Source organism: Rutidosis leptorrhynchoides, chromosome 2 (assembly GCF_046630445.1).
Source record: "Rutidosis leptorrhynchoides isolate AG116_Rl617_1_P2 chromosome 2, CSIRO_AGI_Rlap_v1, whole genome shotgun sequence".
Taxonomy (NCBI): Eukaryota; Viridiplantae; Streptophyta; class Magnoliopsida; order Asterales; family Asteraceae; genus Rutidosis; species Rutidosis leptorrhynchoides.
Window position 1 is genome coordinate 91072528 of NC_092334.1, and position 7873 is coordinate 91080400.

Below are 7873 nucleotides of genomic sequence, written 5' to 3' on the forward strand. Positions count from 1 at the left end.
ACAACTAAATTTCGGGACGAAATTTCTTTTAACGGGTAGGTACTGTGATAACCCGGAAATTTCCGAGTTAATTTAAACAAAATCTTTTCATGAATTCATTTAACTTCGACTAATTTCCAACGATTCACGAACCATTATTTGTAAATAATTGTGTATTAACATTTATTTGTTATAATAATAATAATATTATTAATAATATCTTTTTAAATAATATATCAATAATTAACATCTTTATTATCAGTATTGTTATAACGATTAAAAACAATATTATTATTATCAACATTATGATTATTACCATTCATTATTTATTATTAATAATATGATTATTAATATCATTAACATAATTTATATTATTATCATTATTATTATTAAGAGTATTATCATTACTAATATTATTATCATTATTGTTAGTATTAGTAATATCATCATTTTTATTATTTGTTATTATTAGTATTATTATTAATACTATTATTATCATTTTTATTATCATTATTATTATTATTAAAATCATGATTAATACAATTATCATTATTATTATTAGTATTATTATTATTAATTATTAATATTATTTAAATAAACATACAGATAATGAAATTAGGTATTAGGTAATCCACTTTTATTTTTTTATTTTCTTTTAAGCATGATCTATTTTTTTTTTAAATTATATATATATATATATATATATATATATATATATATATATATATATATATATATATATATATATATATATATATATATGTATATATATATATATATATATATATATATATATATATATATATATATATATATATATATATATATATATATATCATATTTTTTTTCTTAAACTAATCTGCTTTTGAGATATTGATCTGGTTTCCATATCTATTTTATTTTTTTATTTAATTATAAGATCTGATTTTAATTTATTTATTAATCGTGATCTGCTTTTTATCTTCTCCCATTTTTTTATTTTCTTTACAGATCGTGCTCTGCAATCTGTTTCTTTTTTTATATATATTTTTGTTGTTCTTCATCGTGATATATTTTTTATTCAGCTACTGGTTTCGATTTTGTTTGGATACTACTTTAATCATTCAATTACATATTATATATACATATATCGAGCTGCAAATGAGGAATTAAAAACAAAAAAATTCAGAAAATAACTCGATACCTCTGTATTCTTTCATTTTTCAAAAAGCTCGATTTCATATCAAATTTCAAAATCTATAATTACAGTTTGGTTAGTAATCTATTATTCAAGCTATCTGTAACTTTTCAAATCTCAATTTATAGTATTGATTGGGAATTTTTGAGTCAAACTTTTAATTCAAAAAGTCAACAGCTGTGTTCTTCATGAAATTCAAAATTGTTGTAATGTTTCTGGTTAAATTAATGATTTGAAAAGTTTATAGGTATGATTTGCAAACTATTTCATAAAGAAAGCGTGGTCTAAAACGATCTTAAAATCAAAATCAAGGTTTGAGTTGTTCTTCGTGTTTTTTTTTTGTCACTGCCGCTGCTGTTTTTTTCTCTTGTTTGTTAATCAAGTTCAACAATTACCGGTTATTTACGAGTCGATTGAAGAACCAAATTCATGTAAATAATTAGTTGTTATGGTCGATTTGGTCTGTAGTCGAATAAAATTGAAGAAGAAGAAAGAAACAGAAAAAGGAGATATATATATATATATATATATATATATATATATATATATATATATATATATATATATATATATATATATATATATATATATATATATATATATATATATATATATATATATATATATATATATATATATATATATATATTTGAGTACCAGTTAAATCAGATAAACTTAAACGGACGAATGGTTAAAGTGTTTTCGGGTATTCGAGAGGTCGCGGGTTCGAGTCCCGTCTTGGGCATTTTTTTTAGGAAAGCTTCTAAGGTAGTTTTCATCTTTCTTATTATTATTATTATTATTATTATTATTATTATTATTATTATTATTATTATTATTATTATTATTATTATTATTATTATTATTATTATTATTATTATTATTATTATTATTATTATTATTATTATTATTATTATTATTATTATTGTCATTATTATTATTATTATTATTATTATTATTAAATTACTACTATTATTATCATAATATTATCATTAAGTGTTATAATTATTAATATTATTACAAAAAGTATTAATTATCATTTAACACGATTAAAATTACAATCAAGACTATTATTATTATTACTACAAATAATATTATCGTTTAAGTATTATCACTTAGTGTTATTATTATTATTATTATTATTACTAATATTATTATTATCCTTTTATGAATATTAACATTATTTTTAATTTATGAAGTATTAATAATTATCAAAATTTTTATTTTTATCATTATTATTAAAATAAAAAACTATTGTTATTATTATTATTATTAAATATTATCATTAAAGTTATTATTATTATTATCATTATTTTTACTATTATTATCATGATTATTATTTAAATTATCATTATTTTTATTAACATTATTATTATTATGATATTTATTACTATAATAGTTATCATCATTAGTATTACTATTATTATTATTATTATAATCAAATACAACTTTTTATTTATCATTATTGATATTATTATAATAAATAAGTAATAGTCATATAAAAAGATATTTAATACATATAGCAAAACAATATTAACATTTTAAATACCTAATTAATATATCTAAAGTATACAATGAAACATATAACCTATTAAAATAACAATTACACCATTAATAATATAATCGTTTGATTAAAATTATAGGTTTTAATATATATAAACTTGATATAGGTTCGTGAATCCGAGGACAACTTTGCACTTGTTCAGTGCCATCATACACATATTTACTACGAAATACGAAATACAGTATCGTGAGTTTTCATAGCTCCCTTTTTATATATATTTTTGGGCTGAGAATACATGCGCAACTTTTATAAATGTTTTACGTTTAGACACAAGTACTCAAACTTTTATGCTATATACATGCTTTGTCATGCTAAATCTCTGCCGTAATATCGTTAATTACTGAGGTATAAGATGCAAGCTTAGTTATTGTGAGTAGCGCTACTGAGAGTGACGTATCTAGTCAGTTGACCGTTGGTCTTTGACTACATAATAATGATTCAACGACATGAATAACAAGTGTCACGGGATAACTTTTGTTTAGTCACGATATTACAAACAGCAACTCTTTCGATTGATATATTTGGTATCAATTAACTTTAAACTAAAATCTTGTGGTCTAATGCTATACTAAACTATTGATTTATGATAAACCTATGAACTCACTCAACCTCGTGTTGACTTTTTAAGCATGTTTATTCTCAGGTACTTAAATATTGCTTCCGTCGTGTATTTGCTAATTGAAAGCAACATTTCAACGAGTCATTCATGGATAATTTGAAGGACTTGCATTTGCTAATTTGATGATGATTGCTTGCCATATTTGGAGTCTTCATTACATATCATATCAATTAAAGACATTTAATGCGTTGTTCATTATATACAATGTAACCTATTTATCTTCCGCTGCAAAACTCAATATAACGTCTCATATAGAGTCGTTCTGGTTTATACAACTGTGATTTGATATAATTAGTCACAAATACCCTAGGCCCTATTTGGGGGTGTGACACCGATCCACGTAGACGTCTAGTAAATTTTCAGGTGGGTGATCGTGTTTACTTGAAAGTTTCACCATGGAAGGGAGTTATCAGGTTTGGTAAGCGAGGTAAGTTAGGTCTGAGGTATATTGGGCCATTCAAGATTATTCAAAGGGTTAACGACCAGACTGTTATGTTAGAGCTTCCAGCAGAGTTGGCAGGTATACATAACCCATTCAATGTGTGTTACCTTAAGAAGTGTAAGGTCGATGATGAAACGCAACTAGTTCCGTTGAGCAATTTGAGGGTGGATTTGAATCATAAGTTAGTTGAAGAACCGGCTAGGATTGTTGATAGAATGGTAACCAAGCTGAGAAAGAAGGAGATCCATATGGTGCTTGTTGAGTGGAAGCATAGTTTTGGATCGAACCTTACGTGAGAGATCGAAGAGCTGATGAAGGCTCGTTATCCATGTCTGTTTGACCATGACCAGATTCCAAGGACGGAATCTATTCTTAAGGGGGTGGATTTGTAACATCCCCATACAGGGCTTAGATGTAAGATGACTATTTTGCCCTTAGGTATAATTGTGTGATTAATTATGCTTTTATTTTAGTTGAATAGTTTATATTATTTTATTATTTGGTTAAGATCAGTTTGTGACAAGAGTCACAGAACATGTTTGTTTATTTAATTTGGACTCCGTTAGGGCAGTCAAATTAAGTACGAGAGTTATCAGATAACTGGTAAATACCCGTGTGTGATGGGGTATTGCATATATCATAAATATATAAGCTTGATATCAGCTATCTCTCTCATTTTTTCTTGAAGTTCTATTACACCCCGTACCTAACACTTTCACCATTTGAAAACCCTAATCTCTATATATTGATTTGGAGCTTAAATTGTGTTTAAAATCGTTTTTCTTCTGTCATTGTGAGTCTAGAAAGGCAAGAATTCCGTGATTTCATGTCCAAATCAGTGTTTTATTTGGGTTTGAAACTAGGTTTTTGATAAATGTGATTTTGGTGTCTTGATGGTTAATTTGATGTTGTTTTGGCTCAAAACTTGTGGGTTTATACTTCTAAATATTTTATGTACAAGTTATAAGTGGTTTTGAGGTCAAAAACATGTTCAAGATCGAGATTTGGGTGATTTTGGTGCGAAACCCGTCAGTTTCTGCTGCTGCTACATGAAGAACATAATCGTACGGTTGCAGCTTGCAACCATACGGGTACATGGTGCAAACGTACGAGTGTATGTGTAACCGTACAGATGCAGTGGTGTTGGTGCAACCAGGTAGGAAGTGTGCAACCGTACGGATGCACTATGCAACCATACGGATGGACTTGCAACCGTACGGATGCATGTGCAACCGTACGGGTGTAGATCAAAACTGCAATGTTGTTTAATCTTGCTGTTTTCTAGCCGTTATGATGTCCGCATGAGTTATGATGATCAGGATGTACTGATTTGCTGTACTATGTTGTTTTGGCTAACAGACAGAAACTAACTTTATTTGCCTTATTTTCAGGTGATAAGGATAAGGAAGCCGCTCAGTGATAGATTATCTAAGCTAGTTGCTGGTATTCGGTGAGTGTGTCTATCTCCAGATAGAGTATTAAGTAGCTGACGCGCTACTTGTTCAGACTCTTTACTATTATGTTTATATCCTGTATGAATACCATGTATAGTTAGATATTACCATGCTAGTTAGGACGATTACATGACTGATTATCTGTGATCTTATGTTCTCACTGTTAGTTGGACACCAACCGAGGCGGCAAGGTTGGGAACCCACTGAGGAGGCAAGGTAGGGTTGATGTGAGGTCGACTGTGGTAGCCTGGTCGGGTCATGGTGTTACTGATTGTTCAGTATAGCATAGATGGATGCATGTGTTGCATCTGGACGGTTATACAATGCAGTCAGTAAAGTGGACTATCGATAGACTGTAGCCTGATCAGCTAAGTCGTGTGCTCGTACAAGCCGCCGATCCTCATATTGTCAGTTGTATGCTAGTTCAGGACGTTAGGATATATGTGACCTGTGCCTGTTCAGTTGCTTATGCTTGGTCTGTTAGATAGTATCCATTCACTTAGCAGTTGTGCTAATTTCCCTCCACATTTCCACCCATTACAGGTTTAGGTACTGCTGTAGGAAGTGTGCTACGGACGAGATGAAGACATGTTTGACTATTTGCTGAACTCTGATGTTTTCTGGTTTTGTAATGTTTTAAGTAACACCGTTGTTTTAGAATATTGTAATAATGTTAACTAAGTTGATTTGTTAACTATGGTTTGTAAACATTAACTAAGGTTGTTTTGGTAATTATGCTAGACGCTGTATTTGCAAGACTTGTCAGATGTTTTCCCGCGTAATTTGGATCGATGTTTCTTGTGGTTGTTGCGGCTGCTCTCACCACGTTCATTGTTTCGACCCTTGCCATTAATCCTTCGCCATTCTCTGGTTCATCATCATCATCGTACTTTTGTTTTGATAGAAGTGCAGATTTTACATCATCAAATACTAGGGTTTCAGAGTTACCATAGAGCATGATTTCCTTGAAGTGTTTGTATGAAGCGGGTAATGAGATAACCAACAAGACCGCTTTATCTTCATCTTCGATTTTGACATCCAGATTTTCTAGATTGATGAGTATGCTATTGAACTCATCTAAGTGATCTTTAATGTTTGTCCCAGTTTTCATGCGGAATGTGTGAAGACAGTCCTTTAAACGAAGTTTATTCGCCAGGCTTTTGGTTATATAAAGAGACTCTAGTTTAAGCCATAACGCATTACTTCTAGCGATAGGAACAACTGAATGGTGGCTAGGGCCTTTTCATCCAATTCTTCCCACTGTTCATCGCTCACGTTGACTGGTTTTTGAGTAGCACCTTTGAGGGCTTTCTTTAGCCCTTGGTGTGTTAAAATAGCTTGCATCTGAACCTTCCATATGGCAAAACTAATTTTTCCATCAAACTTGTCGATATCGAATTTGGTGACCATCTTAACCAAGCTCTAGATATCACTTGTTGTGACTAGGTCAAGATGTCTGATATCAACAATATTAAATTGACAGCAAATTAACTGATAAGAAATAAAGAAACAGAGTTTACGTGGAAAATTTGCAAGAGTGAAAGTGAAGAACCACGGGCAACGATCAACAATTCACTAATAAAATAAGGAGTACAAAGAATATTCGACAGTATATATGCTGACGAATGCAGGTATGAGATCAGCAAGGATCACATCGTTTATCTCCTAACAAAACGTGAAATTGAACTATCTGTTTGAGGCCGTAGGGTTTTTAGTATATATAGGGGTACAATTAGGTGCGTGATAGCAGTCATAAATATATAAGGAAACTAGAACAGAGTCCTAATAGAACACGAGTCCTATATAATTTGAATACGTTTGGAAGCTTCCTTTTCTTTGAGATCACGTTTCCAACAGATTAAAACAATGGTTTAAAGGACTTTTGCTAAAACCCAGATTAAGAACATGATGGATGTTCTTGGCGAACTCAAAAGGTAATCAACTTAAAAGTTAAAACTTAAAAGTTAAAACCTATCAAATATGATTTTCTGATACATACTATATCATCTGATAAGCTCAAATCAACCTAAAATAAATTCTAAACAGCTTTTTATTCCCCAAAAACAGAAATCAATTTCAATGAACATCTTGAACTCAAAACACGTTTCGTGTCTAGGCTTAAAACTGAACTATTATAATGCTGCCAAATGATTTTATAACTTAAAGTGCAGCTATCCAACCCTTAATCACGATCAAAACAACAACTAATGCTTGAATCAAAATCGGTCAACAAAAAGATGACAAAAAATCGACTGTAAAGCAAAAGTGAAGCAAGATTTGGTAAAATTAAAAAGAATATATTTCAATTTTTTCTTAAGAAAGGTGTAAATTGTTGTTAAAAGTGACACCGAATTATAGCAAACCACTAGTAATAATATGAAAACGATAATAAAGGAACACCGAGATTTAACGTGGAAAACCCCAATAGGGTAAAAACCACGGGCAAGGAAAGAAACGTTTCACTATTAAGAATAATAGGAATTACAACTTCTCTCTAATTACAAGGATAATTACTAATGCTTATATCTCTTGTAATTAGGAGACTAAACTCAAACTCTCTATTACACTCTTAGAATATAAGAAGAAGAATGTGTTTTGGGATGATTTGAATGCTTGCTTATGGCTCTATTTATAGTAG